The sequence below is a fragment of the Mauremys mutica genome, chromosome 3, assembly GCF_020497125.1.
Source record: "Mauremys mutica isolate MM-2020 ecotype Southern chromosome 3, ASM2049712v1, whole genome shotgun sequence".
In the NCBI taxonomy this organism is placed as follows: domain Eukaryota; kingdom Metazoa; phylum Chordata; order Testudines; family Geoemydidae; genus Mauremys; species Mauremys mutica.
This window is the reverse complement of record NC_059074.1, coordinates 152,091,471-152,110,622: the sequence shown is the minus strand read 5'-3', so window position 1 is coordinate 152,110,622 and position 19,152 is coordinate 152,091,471. Positions and strand designations below refer to the sequence as shown.

At 44.6% G+C, this 19,152-nt stretch overlaps 1 protein-coding gene across 7 annotated transcripts in view; it reads left to right on the top strand.

The window, feature by feature from the left end:
* Nucleotides 1–19,152, top strand: part of LRFN2 (leucine rich repeat and fibronectin type III domain containing 2) — a 301,315-nt gene that overhangs the window by 225,634 nt on the left and 56,529 nt on the right. Inside the window, exons 4-5 of one of the 7 annotated variants that reach the window (XM_045008635.1) lie at nt 7,222–7,428; nt 16,869–17,042. The exons of 3 other annotated variants lie outside the window; for them this stretch is intronic. The gene's annotated coding sequence lies outside the window, so the exon portion shown is untranslated. Of the gene's footprint in view, nt 1–7,221; nt 7,443–16,868; nt 17,043–19,152 lie in introns of those variants that run through there. 3 more of the 7 variants (XM_045008637.1, XM_045008636.1, XM_045008641.1) reach the window with 3 other exon arrangements.

Below are 19,152 nucleotides of genomic sequence, written 5' to 3'. Positions count from 1 at the left end.
ACACAGCAGCTAGACTGAAAACCAGCAATTCATGTTACCTAAGCCCTGTAATAGCCATCAGAAGACTATGCCTTCTTTGTTCACACAAACCTTGCATTGATTTGGAACTGATGACTTAGCAGATGAAAGGCTCCAGAATCCATTAATTATACTTACTCCTCCTTTCTATATAACTGTGTTTTACTATGTACTTACAGTGTACAGCACCTTGCATATAAAATCTCCAAGTACTTGACAAAGCTGTATTTAATGGAGGTAGGTCAGTATATTTATCCCCGTCTTAGAGGAGAGGCAATGGGGCAAATGAGACACAGAGAAGTAAGTAAGCCTTGCCCAAGGTTGCATGTCAAGACAATGGCAGCGCCAAAGTGAGAACCTAGGAGTCCTGACTCTCCAGTTTCATGTTCTTGGTGGTGTAATATACTTCCTGTCCTATAATACTTAAGTTATATAGCACTGTGCAAACATTAACTAATTAGTCCTCAATACATCCCTCTGAAGTAAATAAGTATGAGGACCCCTGTTTTACAGATAGGGAAACCAAGGCACAGAGCAATTAAATCATCTTACCCAATGCCATAAAGTGAGTCAGGACTGAGTCTAAATTCCTAAGCCCTTGCTCAGGTTCCTTGGCTACACTGTTTCTCTCTCTCTCTTTTTTTTTTTTTTTTACTACAATTAAAGGAAAACTATGTGCTGCTGGTTGTCTAGGTGACAACTCCAACTGTAGTGACATTTCTGATGCAAGGAGGCTGTGCAGACTACTGGAGAGGGCACTAGATTAGGACTCATGACAGCTGGGGTCTTGTCCCAGCTCTGCCACCAGCTTACTAGGAGACCTTGGGCAAGTCACTTAAGCAATCTGTGACTCTCTTTCCTCATTTGTAAAATGGGGATAATTATACTTGCCTCTTTTGTAAAGTGCTTTGAGATCTATGGATGAAAAGCACTAGATAACAGCTAGGTGGTATTATTATCCAGAACTCCTCATTTCCCTTTCCGATGTGATTCTACATCAGTGTAAAATGCAACAGCATAAATAGATGTGAGATGGTCACCAGCATTAAGAATAAGTTTTTCAGGTGTTAGAAATATAGGAGATGAGAGTTCCCCTAGAAAGCCAGGGGAGTCTTGTTATTAGGGTAGTGCCTAAAAATCAGAAAAGATTCTGTGAGTATTTAAAGGTTTTTTTTCAGGATAAAGACTTGAGAAACCTTTGGTCCACTGATGGGGCACAGGGCTGAGAATCAGGAGACTTGTGTTCTATTCCTAGCTCTCCCACTGATATATTGTGTGACCTTGAGCAAATAATTATTTAGGACAATTATTTAGGTGCCTCAGTTCTCGGGTGCTCATGGTGAGACACTTAAGGGTCTTACATTTGGCATTCAAAAACCTAAGGCAACTACTTCTGAAAATGTTGCCCTTAACCTCCCTGTGTCTTGTTTTTCCCATCACTAGAATGGGGATAATAATACTGACCTGTCTTTCTAAGGTGCTTTTGGGAGCTATGGATAAAACAAAGCTATAGAACTATAAAGCAGGTTTATTTATTAGCAATACCAGTAAGAAAACTCCTCTAATGTATGATTTATTTTTCTTGACAGTGCCTATTTTAAAATATTTTTTACACATTAGCAAAGGAAAACTGTAATGCAGTTTGTGGGAAAAGAACAAATACAGCCTTTGAGAAACTCTGTTGGAGTTTTCCACAGGGGTTAGCCATGGGCTAAGAAAAAATAGCAAACACAGATATCAGAAAGGACCCCAACCTTAATAATCTTCTCCTTCTTTGAAGTGGCTTGGAAATCGCAGTACATAGAGCCATTTATGTGAATTAGAGCAAGCCTATGATAAAGGGCCGCCTGTGGAGTTGCTGTTCCTGCTCAGAACAGCAGGGAATTAGGGCTCAAATGATGAGAGCAGGCTCTGAATTGGCTACAAGGGAGGAAACAAGGTCTGGCTGATGAGTAATCACGTCACTCGGTGGGGGATGTTTCTGAGGGATCCACTTGATGCCTTTGCTATTTATTTATCTGTGTAAGTGAATAAGGGCCACAGTAGCCACTTTTCTACTGTGCTGATGAAGCAAGATCCAGGATAGTGATAAAGAACCAAATAAATAAATGAAATGGATAAATGAAAGTAAAAGGGGCTCAGACAAGCTGATTCATGAAACCTCAAATACAAATCTGATGAAGATACAGTAGATGCACAGTAATACACATGAAGTAATAAACACAGGTGCCAACAACATATGCTAGGGGGTGAGGTCTAAGCAGCGAGAGTAACAAAGAGAATTTACTTGCAAATGGTCTGGGAACAAAATCAATTCATTTGCAGTTGACACTCTTGAAAGTGAGGCTTTGCATTTCTTTCACTGGAGGATCTCTGTGCTTGTCAAATCCTGGCTCCTATATAGGATTGCCAGTGTTGGTTGGATGTATTCCTGGACTTTTCATCAGATGACACAAAATTTAATTAGAGTAATCTTCAATTCCTGGAGACCTCAGGACAATTCTGAAGGGTTGGCAACCCTACTCTTATGCTAAGCTTGAATGATAGGCCTTGCTGAGGGATTCTCTGCATTAACTGGGGGAATGGAATCCTCTGTCCCCAGGCCAGAGACTACCAGCAGCCCTACTCTGTCTATGCTGTCCAATCAGTTTAGCAAAGGCAACCACAATGAAGACTGATGTGGTCAGTTCCCTGGTATCATGAACAAGCATTTTGTAATTGGTGGATCTGACGGGAAGCCTGATGTATAAGCAAGGGTCTAGAGATGCTGCCTATCATTCATCTGCCTTTGGCATTGTAACAGTCCGGTATGGGGGCTCGGCCCTCTCAGGTGCGGCCGGGAGCCAGGCCGCCTCACTACAAGGCCTAAATAAGTAGATCAGTCTCCGCAGGTCCAGGGGCTCAGACCCTCAGGCAGGGGCTAAGCACACAGAGTCAGTAAATTAAGCCCAGTCCCTCAGTCAGGGCGGGGCAGCAAACCAGCAGTTCTAGGCTCAGACCCTCAGGCAGGGGCTGAGCACACAGAGTCAGTAAATTAAGCCCAGGCCCTCAATCAGGGCAGGCAGCAAAACAGCAGTTCTAGGCTCAGACCCTCGTACCAGGAGCTGAGCAGCAACAATAGTTCAGGGCTCAGGTCCTTGTAGCAGGAGCTGAGCAGCACCAATAGTTCAGAGGCTCAGGTCCTTGTGGCAGGAGCTGAGCAGCAACCAAGTCAATAAGCCCAAGCCCTAGATCAGGGCGGGGCAGCAAATAGTTCAAGGGGCTCAGATCCTTGCAGCAGGAGCTGAGCAAGCCACAGGCAAGTGCAGGCTTCTATGCCTGAGCGCTGGTTTGAGGGGGAGACTGCCACCCGTGAGTGGGGTGGCAGGGGGGGACACAGGCCCACCCACTCCACTGTGTCCCAGCCCGGGGCCCTAACAGCGGCAGTTAGTCTGCTGCTGTGTCGGTGGGGTCCTGACCACAACACACCGACATCGGCTCGTAATCTGCCATAGCCAGACTGGGGTCAGCTACCCCCGGGCTACTTCCCATCTCCCCCTCCATGGGTACCTGCTCATCGCTGGTGTCCGCAGCGGGGTCCCACACCATGGGCTCCTCGGTGTGTTGAGGGCTGGTTCGGTCGAGCTGCTCCTCTGGACTCGGGTCGGGGAGACGCTCGGGCAGCTCCTCGGGGTACCGGGCTCGGGGAAGGCTCGGCCAGTCCACCTCAGGGTACTGGGCTCGGGGCAGGCTCGGTCCGTCCACCTCAGGGTACCGGGCTCGGGGCAGGCTCGGTCCAGCAGGAGCTCGGTCCATGGCGTCTGTCCTCTCCGGCCGCTGGGCTGCAACTGAGCGCTGGGGCCAGGCCTTTATACTTCCTGTCCTGCCCCTTGACTTCCGGGGGGCAGGGACAGGTGGCAGTGGCTCCGCCCACTGAGGTGGCTGTTCTGGCTCCTCCCTCTCAGGTGCGGCCGGGAGCCAGGCCGCCTCACTACAGGCATATAATAGGTTAGCCTACTGAGGACTTAAATACTTTGCTCTAATTTCAGTGGTTTAATGTGGGAGTGCTGTGTGGTGTTGGTGGCCTGTGATTTATGGGCGGTCAAACTTGATGATTTGGTGGTCCCTTCTTGCCTTTAAATTCTGAATTTCTCTCTTTCTCCCCCAACAAATATATGTATGGACCCAGATTTTTAGAAACAGCCTCTTTCTTTGCTCTGTCTCTGCACACCCGCAAATAGCTGTCCTTGTGTGTAATTTCAGGCACAAATATTACTCACTGGACAGCTAACCACCTCGTTGCACCCTCAAGTCAGGTAATTGGAGGCCTAAGTGCTAAGGATTGTGCTCTCTGCTCATGGAAGGTGAAATAATGTCAATACAGTTATCTGCAAAATCATGCCTGTTGAAACAGCCTGTTTCTGATCATCGGGGCCTTAGCACACCTATCATTTCCATATCTAGGTGTCACTTGTGAGGTCCAACTTGCTAGCTAGGTTTTCACTAGAGCTGTCCCTAGGCATTCGCAGCATACACAGCTGCATAGGGCACCTGAAAATTTGGGGCACCTCTGGGTCTGTGTGTCCACCCTCCCTCCTCTTCCTATCCCTGTTCTGACCCTTCCTGCAGGCTCCCATCACAACTGGATGCTGCAGCCTGGTGAGCCTTCCTCTGAAGGGGATCTAGTACTTAAAAGTAAGAGAGCCATCCAGCCCGCCAGACCTATTAGCACAACATTGAAGCCATTTAACAGGCATTTGCCAACCCGCAGGTATATACTGTCAGTTTCTGAATTTACTGATAAAAACAGTTGTGCATTGCTGTAATTACTCAGAACATGTTAGTCTACAGGAGCTTGCTTTAAAATTTGCTTTAAAAATATTTCATTAGTGTGTTGCTGAAGATGATAAACTCACATCTCTAAAAAATCCTTGCATAGATTTTTAGATTTTCAGACATATCGTTTTTTAAATAAATCCTTCAAAAGACCACCCTTATCTAAAATACACATGCGAGCCCGGGCTGCTGTCAGGCATAGGGGCACCAGTTTAATAAATAAATCCTATAAATCCTAAGGACGGCCCTGGTTTTGACCCACATTTTTGGTGGTGTGCTTAGCACTGCAGTCTCCTATGCATGGCTTTAAAAGTCAGCTCCTTCAGACTTAGGAAGGGGTCCTGTCATTCAGAGGGAAACCAGTTATGGTTGGTTTGTTATTTTAAAATACCCTCTGTTGGGGGAACAATATATGTGCTTAGTCACGCTGTGGGGCTGAATTAACTTCATAGCGATAAATAACATCCATGATTTAAACACTAAACTTTACAACTTGGGGAGAGAGATTGGTGAGGCCGCCTTTGACTTTGAAGGTGAATCTCTTTCTAACAAAGTTTTCCATCTTTTGCAGCATTAGAAAGAGAGGCAAGGTGCTGCATACAATTTTAAGCTCATATTTCTTTTGTTCTGTCCTCTGTGTTTCCCGGAGTCAAAGTCCAAGTTCTAAGCGGTATCATTGCAGAGAATACAGGGTGTGAACATTAATTATAGTGGGTCAGTGGCTTGTAGCCGATTTTTCTAAATGTTCTGAGTCACATGCATATTCAGAGTGCCATGAAATCTGCTGTGCCTCCTTGGGTTTGTGGGTAGAGTCTAAACTTGGGGTCATACGTCTGTGCTGGACAAGCTTGGTGCGTGGCCCAGACACACACTGCTGAGACTGGGGTCGGGGACTGAGTGGGCATGCTCCGTGCATGCATTAAGGACACAGTGCTGAGACTAGGGGGAGGAGCTGAGAACAGGCATGCTCAGTATGTAGTGCAGGTCCACAAGTGCTGATACCCCTAGATGGGAAAGAACACCCCTTGAGATGAATGGAGCAGCCGCCATTGGCATTACCTTAACTTGGTATTACCTGTTTTACAGAAGTTTAAATTTAGCCACTTTCAACACTCAGGAAGGGCATTAAGCAGAACCCATCATCAGCATGGACGCATGTCCTCTGGAATGGTGGTTGAAGCATGAGGGACATATGTATCTATAGCATATCTGGCATGTAAGTATCTTGCAACGCCGACTACAGCAGTGCCATGCAGATGCCTGTTTTCACTTCCAGGTGACATTGTAAACAAGAAGTGGGCAACATTATCTCCTGCTTGTGGAAACAAACTTGTTTGTCTAAGCGATTGACTGAACAAGAAGTAGGTCTGAGTGGACTTGTAGGCTCTAGAGTTCAACATTTTTATTTTTGAATGCAGTTATTTTTTATGCATAATTTTACATTTGTAAGTTCAACTTTCATGACAGAGATTGCACTACAGTACTTGTATTAGGTTAATTGAAAAATATTTTATTTTTACAGTGCAAATATTTATAATAATATAAAGTGAGCACTGTGCACTTGTATTCTGTGTTGAAACTGAAATCAATATATTTGAAAATGTGGAAAACATCAAAAATTTTGAAATAAATGGTATTCTAGTATTAATCATAATTAATTTTTTTAGTTGTGTAATTAATTGTGATTACTTTTTAATCACTTGACAGCCCTAGCTGATTTATCAAAAATCACAATTTTTTGTGGCGATGGCTCAATTTTGATGCTATTCCAATGGAAACCAGACAGAGGTCCGATGCAAAGCAGGTTTCCTCTCAGCTCACCCGCCTGGCTTCTCAGCAGCCCTCCTGTTGAACTGCCTCGGTGTTGGATGGCTCTGAGACAGCTAGCCATGTACACTGCCCTGGAGCCAATGCTCCGATCCCTTTCATGGAAAATTTAGAAATAATTGGTTTTCATTCTGAATTGTAACAAAACAAAACTTTGAGCTATTGAAATCCTCCACTAAATTGAATGACCTCTCTGCAGTGCCCTGTTATGCACACGCACACACACACTCTTTTACCAAAAATATCCCCTCGAATAAGATCCCCATGCATCACAATGAGGACCATCATAAATGAGGGCCGCTTCCAGTGTGCATTTCTGGAGGTCACTTATACAGCGCTTGAAGGTGTGTGACTGAAATGCTGTGCTGGTGTTTGAGCTGAACCAAACGGTATCTTGTGCTGTGTGAGTCAGAATTGTGGCTGTGTTTCAAGTGTTGTCCACTTTCATCATCCATAGGTGAAGTGCCCTAGGTTTCTATTTGTATTTTAAATGTGACCAGGCACCTAACTGGAAAGAGTTAACTGTGCCAGCCCATTAATAAATGGATTCATTCTTTTAAGGTGAATGGAACGTGCTGCAGTAGATGGAGAGAACGTGATGTCTCAATAGACTGGGAGACACAGAAGGCTGAAACCATTTGTCTGCATTAAAACTGTGCGGCTTCCCTGCCAGAGACTCTCAGTGTTACATTCCTATATTCCAGTAGAAAAGCTACTATCAGATCACAGCTTCCCCAGCCGAAAGCCTGCGGCACCGAGGACGTTGTGGTGTGTACAATAATGTATGTTCCACCAAGCTGATAGCCTGGTGCTTTAGGACTGTCTAGCTGTATCTGAATTACATCTGACCCATCCCTGCAACTAACCGCATGATTATGAGCTTTTTGAATGTATTGCACTGGTTTTGGTGGTAGAAATGGGGTGACTTTAGGGCATATAAAAGCCAGTGATCATAGCTAGGGACAGCATACACAGAGCTCTGTCAAGTATTAGGCTGGCTGGGGGAGACCAGAATCTTATTTTGTAAGTTACCTGTGCTTAAGAATTTGTTGTGTTCTTATGGATTCAAACCAGGCTTCCCAGATCTGAACACCCCTGAACTTGGCAGCTGACCCCATCTTTGTGCTGGATTGAACCGAATGCCTCTTCTAAACACCCAGACTTTGCTGAAGTTCGTACTTGGTTCTGGCTCTGAACTAAATGACTCGGTTCTATTGCCAGTAAACCCATTTTAGGTCCTTGTAGCAAGGTGACAACTCACCCCTGCTGGTCGTCCTGGGAATGAGCTTTCCAGCCTCCGAACCACCCTCTGTTGGCTGGTGTCTCACCTTTCGCTGGCCCCCGTGTCCCTCCCGGACCACGGTGCCCCCTTCTCTTGCGAGCTGCCTCCTGGCAGTACCCCCATGGTTTCTTGGTCTCCCCACCCAGGGGAACCCCCACCCACTACCTCACCTCAGTAGAAGGCTACTGCCAGTCACCATCTAGCCCCCGTTCACTGGGGCAGACTGCAATGTACATGCCACTCATCACAGACAAGGGGGGTTTGGACCTGCTGCCTCCGCCTACCCTTGGGCTGCCCCCTGCAACCCCAGAACCTATTTGGCCTTGCACAAGGCCAGCAGCCTGGGGAGTTGCCAGGCAGGAGCTCCCTAGCTCCTCTCGCCTTTCCCCAGCCCTGCTCCACCTCAGGCACCCTGGTACGCTCCCCAGCAGCCAGGCCTGTTTCTCTCCACAGCTAGAGGAGACTCTGCGAGCCAGAGGCTCAGAGAGCCCTTTTACAAGGGCTAGCTGAGGTCTGTTTGGGGTGTGGCCCCCAGCTGTGCCTGCTTCCCCAATCAGCCTGGGAGCTGCTTGCCCCAGCCACCGCCCTCTCCTGGGCTGTTTTAAACCTTGACCAACCCACTACAGTCCTGATAATAACTGTCACAGAAACTGTCCTATGTTTCAGACCACCCCATGAACTAACTTTATTATTCTGCGTGCACTTCACTATACTCTGCCCAGATTGATCACTGCATCCCCAGATGCTTCCAGTCCTGATGCCCGCACTCAGGCAGAATCCCAAATGTCTTCAGCTGTGGCCGTAGTAACTAAAGTATTTCACTGAGGAACAGTTGCAGGAAGATGGGAACAAGAGAACAAAATTCAAATGAAGCAAATGGCATGAATGAGTCCCATGACAGTGTGGGCAGCTATAAAGTTTTATGGTCACGAGTATGCTATGGCTACATTTTTCATGAGCAAGTCGTGCAGGTGACAATATAAACTTTGCAGTCCTGCCCATGCACCACCAGGCAGTTTAACATTACTGATTTCTCTTCTTTTCGTAGGTTTTTGTGAGGTTTCCAGACCCTTCCTGTTTTTTTTTCCATTTCTATTTGACACATTTCAGTTACTATGGAAACATCAGTTACATTGGTAAGGGCAGAGCATAGCAGTGACAGCCACAAGTGCATGAACATATTTTTCCATGATTTGCGGATTATACAGAGATTGGAGAAATACTGAAGTTCATGCAATTAATGCTGTTAGTTATTTTGTATTATACTAGCTCGTAGAAGACCCAACCAAAATCAGAGTTCCATTGTGCTGCACATAAACATAGTAAGAGACGGCCCCTGTCCCAATGAGCTTATAGTCTAAATAAGCTAGGCCGACAATGGGTGGGAGAAAGGAACTATTATCTCCATTTTACATCTGGGCAACTGAGCCACATAAATATGCTTACTTACATGCTTAACGTTAAATACATGAGATGTCCCCTTGAAGTCCGTGAAACTACTGACAGGCTTAAAGTAAAGCATGTGTTTAAGTATTTGCAGGATTGGGGCCTAAGTGACTTGCCACGATCACATGCAAATTCAGTGGCAGTGCCAGGAGCTAACCAAGATTTGTGTCAAGTTCTTGTTCTTAATCACAAGACCTCCTCTCCCACATGAAAAAGTGGTCATGTTCTTTGCATGGTGGCATAGTCATAGAGTTTAGGGCCAAAAGGTCATAAAGTCTGACCTCCTGTATATCACAGGCCACCAGCACCTGTGCACTAAGCCCAACAACCAAGATTAGATAGATTATTAGGGTTGGAAGGAACCTCAAGAGGTCATCTAGTCCAACCCCCTGCTCAAAGCAGGACCACTCCCCAAATGGCCCCCTCAAGGATTGAATTCACAACCCTGAGTTTAGCAGGCCAATGCTCAAACCACTAAGCTATCCCTCCCCCCCCCCATCAAAGTATTACAGCCCACAGGAGACTCAACCATTGTGTGCCATAGGAAGAGAATAGGAAGGACCGAGGTGCCTGAGGCCTCTGCAGTGGTAGGAAAATGTCCATACATCTATACAGATTCATAGAGCTGAGGGGGGGTGTATATAATATGCACATGTACACACATTATTCTGTAGTAAATAAACCTTAGGACTAAACTTATACAAATAAAGGGCTTCATTTTCCTAAATGTTGGGTATTTTGTTGGAAATCTAGTTAATTAGAATAATAGATTTTAAAGCCAGAAGAGACCATCATAATCATTTAGTCTGATTTCATGTATAACATAGACTAAAGAACCTCACCCCGTAATTTCGGCATCAAATACATAACTTCCATTTGAGTTATAGCATCTCTTTTGGAAAAAACATCCAGTCTTGACTACAAGTGATGGAGAATCCTCCACACCTCTAGGCAATTTGTTCCAATGGCTAATTACCTTCTTTGTTAAAAAATTGCACTTTAGTGCTAGACTAAACTTGTCTGGCTTCAGCTTTCAACTTTTGCATCTTTTTATGCCTTTGTCTGCTAGATTAAAGAGCACTATCAGAAAACTTTTCCTATGTTGGTACTTATAGACTGGTTCTTATATGGTATGCTGAAGTCACCTCTTAACCTTTTCTTTGACAAACTGAATTAGATTGAGCTTCTTTAATCTCTCAGTGTAAGGCAGGTTTTCCAGAACCTTGTGTCATTCTTGTAGCTTTTCTCTAAACTCTTTTAACATCTTGTTTGAAGTGCGGACACCAGAACTAGACAAAGTATTCTGGTTATGGTCCCACTAATGCTGTATAAGGAGGTAACACCAACTCTTACTCCTACTTGGTATTCCCTTGCTTATATGTCCAAAAATTGCATTTACTCTCTTAGTTACCACATCACACTGGGAACTCAGTTATCTACCATGAACCCTAAGGCCTTTAGAGAGTCTCTGCTTCCTAGGACACAGAATTATTAGTATACATAGGGGCTAGATTGTGCCTTTAAGACATAAGGCTATGGTATGCGGGGATGGGAAATTGCACACACCCCAGTGGGAACTCTCTGAGACATTGTGCCTAACTCAGACACCATTTCTGTGAAGACTCTAGAGGAGCACAAGCCAGAGTGGTATCTGCTGCATGGTTTGAGGAGGTACAGACCACACTTCCCCCAACACACACATACCAGATGGGGCCAGCTGTGCTGTCTGGTGCAGAGGGAGGGCATAGCCATGACCACATCCTTAGTGGCACCGTCCTCCCCAAACACCAGTGCAAACCTCCAGAAGTCCTTGTGCTCTTTGAACACAATAGTTAGGACTGAGTCTGGTGCCTGCATGGGTATCTGGGGCTCCTGTCAGCCCCCTTCCCACCTTTGTGCACCCACACAAGCTGCAGACATCTGGCACGCAGTCATTACATAATGAATAACTCGTCTGCCAGATTTTATCCCTTTTTTTCTTTTCCGAAAGCATTCTGGAGCGGCTCATGTAATTCTCAGATTTATTCATTATTTGAAGTAATTTGCAATAGGATTTATCTCCCCATAGATGAACCATTCTAGAGTGGTGTAAAGCAGCCGAGGATCTGGCCCATTGTGTCTGAAGCAAGCAAATGCTTCTATGAGCACTAGGGGAATCCAGCAAGTGGCAGCATCCTCTACACCACAGGTTCTCAAACTGGGGGTCATAACCTCTCAGGCGGTTATGAGGTTATGAGCTGGGGGGTTGTGAGATGTCAGCCTCCACCCCCAAATCCCGCTTTGCCTCCAGCATTTATAATAGTGTTAAATATAAAAAAGTGTTTTTAATTTATTAAAGGGGGTTTCACACTCATTGGTTTGCTGTGTGGAAGGGGTCATCAGTACAAAAGTTTGAGAACCACTGCTCTACACCTTTAGACAGGGTCCCACCCGTCCTGCATCATGTGGTGTTCCTCACACCACTTTCAGTGCCAGATTCCCTCAGGCCTTGCATTGTGGGGTGGAATTTTCTAAAGGGTTCAGCATTGGCCTAACTATGCTTCCTTGAAGTCACTGGACAGAGTGACAGAGTGGAATTTTTATGACATTCCAAAGTTCAATCCAGACCAGTGAGGAACTGTGTCACTCCTGCCCTGCAACCTGGGGTGCCTCACCTTGCTTTGTTGCTGTAGTTCCCACTCTAGGCTCCTTGCAAACAGCATGCAGGTCGCACCCTAAGCATCTGTGTATAGCCACAGGTTTGGTCCAGCAACTCTGACCCCAGCAGCCTGTCATCAAACATCGGTCACACTCTGGCTTCCCGCAGCCTTGGTTACTACCTGCACACTTCCCCAACACACTCCCAGACCCAGATTTTCCCCCCAAAAAACATGTTCTGCACTATCCAGACCCCTCCTGGACAGTACAGACCTATTAGGTCTGTTGCTCCTCTAAGGGGATCAATATACAACAGTGAGCTACCTTAAATGTAGTTACTCAAATGGTTCACAATACTGGATTAGTTTAAATTAAAGAGTAAAACAAGTTTATTTGACTACAAAGAGAGAGATTTTAGGTGCATACAGGTATAAGGCTTTAAAGTTAGAAATGGTTACAAGAGAAATAAAAAGAAAACACTTTCTAAACTTTAAAAAAAACTAGACTTGGTTCAAGGTGAAATTCTTACCACAAATTCCCAGTAACATTGCTGACCAAATTTCAGATCAGGATCTGCTCCCAAAGTCCATAGGCTGTTTTACTTGTCATCTTAGGTGGAAAAGAAAAAGATGCACAGGGAGACATAACTTGCTGTTTTTTCCCCTCACTTTTATAGTTGTCACCATTTGAAATGCATTTTCCTGAGGGTTGCCCCTAGTTAAAATTCATTCAAACAGTAGAGAAGGCAACATGGTGTCTGGTGGTGAGTTTGTTTCTTCTCTCCTCTGTTTCCTGAAATGCAGATTTCCCTTGTCTCTCTTCCCCTCTCGCTGTCTGAGGACCCTGTTTACAACTTATATTTAAACTGAGGTAAACACACATTCCTTTGTTTAGGACAGACCTGTTTTAACAACTTTTCCCTAGGCAGGGCTGTGTGGTTTTGAACATGTGCTAATAACATCACATAAGGGGGTGCCATAACTAAATGGTGCTACATACATTTCATCATATTCTTGACCAGCTATTTATTAGTTTTCAAATGATACCTCACATGGCATATTTTGTACAAAGATTATGCCCATGGTGCATAGGGTGTGAATACAGGGGTGCTTTTGATCACACTGAGCTGAGCCAATACCAAGCTGTATTGAAAATCACATCCCCGCATCACAAAGACAGAGGTTACATCTGCCCATGTGCAGAGCTGAAAGAGGGTGAAGGGATGGTTCCTTGCATCCTCCCCATTCCCCCTAGCCCTGTCACTGCATAGAGCTAGGCCCAATCTTGCCCTTAGACTCCTTAACCCTTGGGTCCCACAGTACTAGCAAGTAGCAGGCTGGAACTTGCTCTTCCTCCATCTCACTGTTTACATGTATACAATAGCCACTGCTATGAATAGGCAGTTACCTTGTAATGAACTGGTGTCACTGTATGCAAAGGTGATTGGAATTTCTATGCAAAACTCAATGAATATAGAATTAACAAGTGCCTTGGAGACAGTCCTAAAATGAGATGCCAAATCTCAAGAGTTGTCTTTAAAAGGGAATTCTGAATACAAAACACTAAGGTTTATATGCCTTGTGCTCACATTAATTCATACTGAGACGTGTCATAAGAGTACTAAAGAGGTTATTTTTCATCCTGTGCTGAGACAGGAGCTTTGCCAGATTTACAGACTTGCAGTTGAGGCTGCCCCTTTGCCTGGCTGATAGATATCTATTACATGTAAATCAGTGGAGGGAGATATCACCAGGATCTCATCAACATTCTGTGAAATGGTTGCTGCTGGATATGAGTGGAGCTGGGGGTTATAGGATATTTAGGGTCTGCACCTTTTGGATAAGCAAACAGGCTTGAGTAAAATAAGAACCAGGCCAAATTTTGCCCAAAGCCTAAACTGACACCTCCAATATATACAGATTTTCGGATTCCACTTCCAGTAAGATTAGATTGATTGAATCTATCTAATGTTACTGGAAGTGGAATCCCAAAATCTATATATAGTGTGGGAGGGTCAACTAGGTTTTAAAGTTTGGGGTAGGGGCGCCAGAATGCGCAACCAGGGGGCCGTGCCTCCCCTTTTTACTGTCTATAAGGGCAAGCAAGCAGTGGGGCTGAGAGGAGCGGGTGGGGGGGGCAGGGTCTTGAGGGGAAGGGGCTGCGTGGGGGGCAGGGCCATGGTTTGGGCACCTGTGGCCCTCCCACTTTTAGGGGCCTTCTGCTGCTCCTGATTTGGGGTGGTTATTAGTTTACCCAAGCCCATTTGCTACCAGAAGTGGAATCACCATATCTCATGAAGAAGGGAGTTCTCATTGTTATACCCATTCCGTCTGAAACCAGGAAGTACCAAGGGCATCACGAGAGAGCCTAGATCTTGGGAGATCTTCAATAAGCTTTGGTTACTGTTCATACTTTTGAATTTTCATCCAAACGTTGGGCTGGAAGTCTCCATTCCTCCTGCGGGAAAAATCTAAGGCATGGGGGAAGAAACTGCACTGGGAACCCCACAACGTTCTGTCCTTGAGGAGCCTCATCCATACCTTAACTGACTAACTTTCTAGCCTCATACAGAACCTGAATAAAAAAGCTTGCATGTACCATGGATTCCTAGGGCTCAGCAGAGAGCAAATGCACATGTCCTGAAACCCTACAAGCTTGTTGCTGGGCCTTGCTGTTGCAAGAGCAGTCTAAGCTCCATTAGCCAGCACACAACTGAATGAACGCTGATGCACTGGGCTCCAGCTTAGCGACTCATCACTAAGAGCCCAATCTGCCACTATCATTATGAGTACTCACTGTTCTCTCACAAGCAGCTCCACTGAAGTCTATGAGTCTATTCCTACGGGTAAGGTACTATTCGGTAAAAATTACATAAATGGGCCCTAAGGTAGAGCATCACAAGGAAGTCTATGGTACCAAAATACCAGTGATGGTGATATATCACAATGGCTGGGACTTTCTACTGAAAATAACTAATACAGTCATACTTCCAAATAGCATTCTACAGTCAGAATGACAGCTGCCATGATATGCCACTCCTGCTAAAGATGCTATTGATCCTTCTGCTGGTAAAAGCATTTGCGTTCTCTCTCTCTCTCTCTCTCTCTCAAACACATAGACACACAGCAGATGAGCTGTCAAATCTTCCACAGATGGTTTCCCCATTGGGGTTTGCATTGCCATTTAGAAGCTCCTGTTTCACAGCCTCCTCTCTGTGTATCAATGCCTGTTTTCCATAATTAAGTTCTGTTCCTGCCCCTGTTTTTGCAAACCTGTTTCACTCTGATACTCTCAGTCGACTGTCTCCCAAAATTGCTATGATATTTAGCAGCATCCAAAAAAGAAAGGAAAAAAGGCAGTTAGGTAATTGGGATACTTAAAGGAAACATTGCTCCTAAGTGTGTGTTTATATTTTCAAATATATGTTTGGGGATTGGAGATGTGGGGGAAGAGAGAAGCTGGGGAAGGGCTTATTATTAATTAACTGTATTGATCTTTCCCCAAAATTGTTTTTTAAGCTACTTTTTGTTTATTGTTTCAGCTGGTAGGGCAATATACAAAATTAAGGCCTCACAGCACAATTATAATTAAGGTTCAAAAAGCCTATTGTCTGTAGAAAACTAGCAATTGATGATAATATAAAGAATATTTATAGAGCTTTGCTAACTATGCCATAGATTTGCATCAATAACATAGTTGCTAAGTCTTAACAAACCTCTTTTTAACTATTAGTTCCTTATTTAATATATAAGGCAAAACGACACTAATTGAGTCCTTTTTCAAAAAACCCTCAGTCATGTTTGTTTGTAAAGCTCAGCAATTACTGATGCTTCAATCCTTCCCCCTATAAAATAATAATATATAAATGCTAGTATCCTAACATCGCTGATCAACCCCGTCATTAAAGAAAAAAATCCCGATGCCCCCTCCCCGTCACACCTCCCTCAAAATTCCCTGCTGTGTACAGCTCAGCACATGGGATACTTTTACATTTGTATAGCTCCTTTCTTTCTTTCTCTACTGGTATACATGCTTTATTAGGCAGTATACCAGAATAATTTTTCCCACCAGTGAAATGCAGCCACCTCTGGGCAGAGTACAACAGCTGTTTTCGGTGCACATGAACACTGTATTACAATTTAGGGCAGAAGAATCTGTACCCAGTTGAAACTGCAGAAATAATTTAAGGAGAAACTCAGGTATTCAGATACCATGGCAATGAGAGTGGAATAAAATCTGCATAGATACAGGATAGTCAGAATGTACTTAACCCAGTTAATAATTTGGCAATGCCTCCCAATGCTCTAGCACCCAAGTGGTCAGGATTTGAGTCCTGTTATACAAACAATGAAAGCAGCCCTACAATAACAAATGACTCTGGGCCCTAATTCTCATTGACTGTAATGGGAGCAGGAGCTGATTCTCTGAGCGAGAATTGGAAAACATTCATCGATGTGATAGACTTTGGTTTCCTATGCCAGAGGATTATTAACCAACCTGGATCTCTTCTTTGCATTATGATATAATAGGTGGACAATGGTCTTTTCAGCTGTTGGATGAAGTAGATATAAATGCATAGTTAGCTGTATTTGTTGAAAAGTGTTCCTGGTGTCAGATGGTTCCTCAGGGGTGAATGGCATTCCAGTGCTAATAAACACTGCAGCTCTCTGTAGGGTGCTGTGTGAAATCGCAGCGTATGAAGTGGTAACATCTCTCCAAGCCATTTTTAGACCCAAATGATTTATTTATCACCTACAAATATGCAGGGTCAGAATTACTCTAGGTAAATGTTTCAGAGTGGACTCTTCCCTCCTTGGTTAAGCTTGTTTACTTCTTCCTTCAGAGCAGACAATGTAACAGAGCTTGATGTTACTCAGTATAAAAGATGACAAGCTGCAGGGGTGGAGATAAATACTTCAATCACTTACCAAAAGCAAACCTCTGAGATGTCTCCTCATTAAATCAGATGAAGCCACCTTGGAAACGTGGGCCTGTAAAAGGAACCAATATAGCATGAGTATGTCTTCTTTCTTATTTTATAAGGTTTCCTTATCAAAGGATGCTACTAAAGAGTACTGAAAGCATGAGGCATCTTTGTGATCAGGAAGGGGCGCTACATGCCCCTACAGTCACAAATAGTGGTGTGAGGTTATGTAGTAGAGGTGATGAAGGTCAAATGGAGGTGAACTCCTACCGTCAGTGATTTAGGGCTGGCTTGTGCTTTAAGGCATAGCCCTGAGCAGGGGACAGGTGTGTAAACTTCACCTCCCTGGGAGTTAACCCTGGGTGACTTCACAGTTCATTGACACCTCTCGGAGAAACAGTTCCCTCCCGTCTTCCCCCTTGCCTCTCGGCCTGGGGTAGAGGGAGGACTGCCCATTCTTTATCCCTCCCTAGCAATGGGGTGAGGAGGAATGAAGGGAGTAGGCAGGCATATGGCCTGTGCATCCAGACCCAAGGGTTAGATAGTCCATGCAGGGATCTAGGCATGTTTTTACTCCCCTGCAGAGGCATGTGGTTCCAGGCACGATCTAGCCCTCTGAATCAATCTCCTCAAAGTGTGTTTTGTTTGTTCTTTGAATTAATGCTTCTAGCAGATCAAGATGGCAAGATATGTTTGCACATGAGATTTGAGAAACAGATGGAAGTAATGAGGCAGGGAGAGACAAGAAAGATGTTAGGGACAACAGAAGATGAAGGGGAGAAGGCACTGACATCAACAGACCAAAGGGATAGAAAAGAAGATGGTTCTAGACTATGAATGTGAAAAGAGGGCAGGGGACAGGAGAAGAGAGAAAGAGATTAGGTCTACACAGAAAGTTGGAATGAGTCTATGAAGTATTTTAGAATAGAAATCAAGTTCTAGCTACTGTATAATTTAGATACTCTGGAAGCACTTTAAATTTCAGGGCACCGATGTCTCAGATCCCATTTTTACTTATACAGTAACCTTTGCCCATGTTAATTACCAAGGTCCAGATAGTTTCCCCCCAACAAGTTCTGCATGTGGAGAGGAATCTATGCATGTGGTTCTCTCCTTTCCTGCATGGAAGGGCACTCAACTGTCTCTACAGCACCGCTCCCCTTCTTCAAGTCCTCACAAAGACCATTCTGTGGGTCTAGAATCTGCACAGGGGAAGGGAGTAGAGACTGGCCTGCCAAGGGGGAGTGGGCAGGTCAGGGAGGATGCACATCATTCCATTCAGACCCAGTGGGCAATCACAACCCCAGAGGGTCTGAACTGCAAGGAAATCAGGGTAATGGGAGGTTTGCCATGGGCCAGAGCCAGCACAGATGTCCTACAGATCCCTGGGGATCTGCTACACTGGGCTCTGCAGCCTTTTCCACAGGGGTGACGTCTGGCATGGTGAGATGGCATGGTGAGGTTGAAAGGAGTCTCCATGCAGTGAGTTTAAAGGAGACTTCCTCTCCCTGAGCTGCCTCCAATGGGTTTAGCCATGGAAGGGGATGAACTAGCTTCCCTCATGGACTGGCCAGATAATTACACTATAATTATCATATAACTGAAGGGGAAATATGTGGCTATTTTTATCCTCTAAATTATAACTTTTGACCCTAAGTTTAACACCACATTATTATGCAGGGACGTGTAATTACTGATGGGCACCTTCTGCCCTCAGAGAAGTATGCATAATTCCCACTGAAGTCACGCTGATTTTAAGTGAGAGCACTGCCCAGCAATAGGTTATGTCCTCATCCAGCTACCTAATATTTAACTGTAAACCCTGTTATGTTACCATATAGCTAAAGAGCAGTTAGTCATCAAAACTCATGAGCAGACATAAACCATTATGTCTGTAAATATGAATGGTGATTTTGGATAACTTCTATTCCACTCCAATCTGAAACATCACCATCAGAATCTGGAAGAAAAAGAAAAAAAAAGTGTTTTATGGGAAATTGACCCATACTGGGTCAAATTAATAGTCCATCTAGCTCAGTATCCTGTCTTCTGACAGTTATCATTGTCAGATGATTAAGAGGGAATGAACAAAACAGGGCAGTTTCGAGTGATCCATCCCCTATTGTCCAATCCCAGCTTCTCCCACATGACTGGGAGAAGCTGCACTTGAGCTGGTTCTTTGGGGAAGAAAAAGCATGACTGG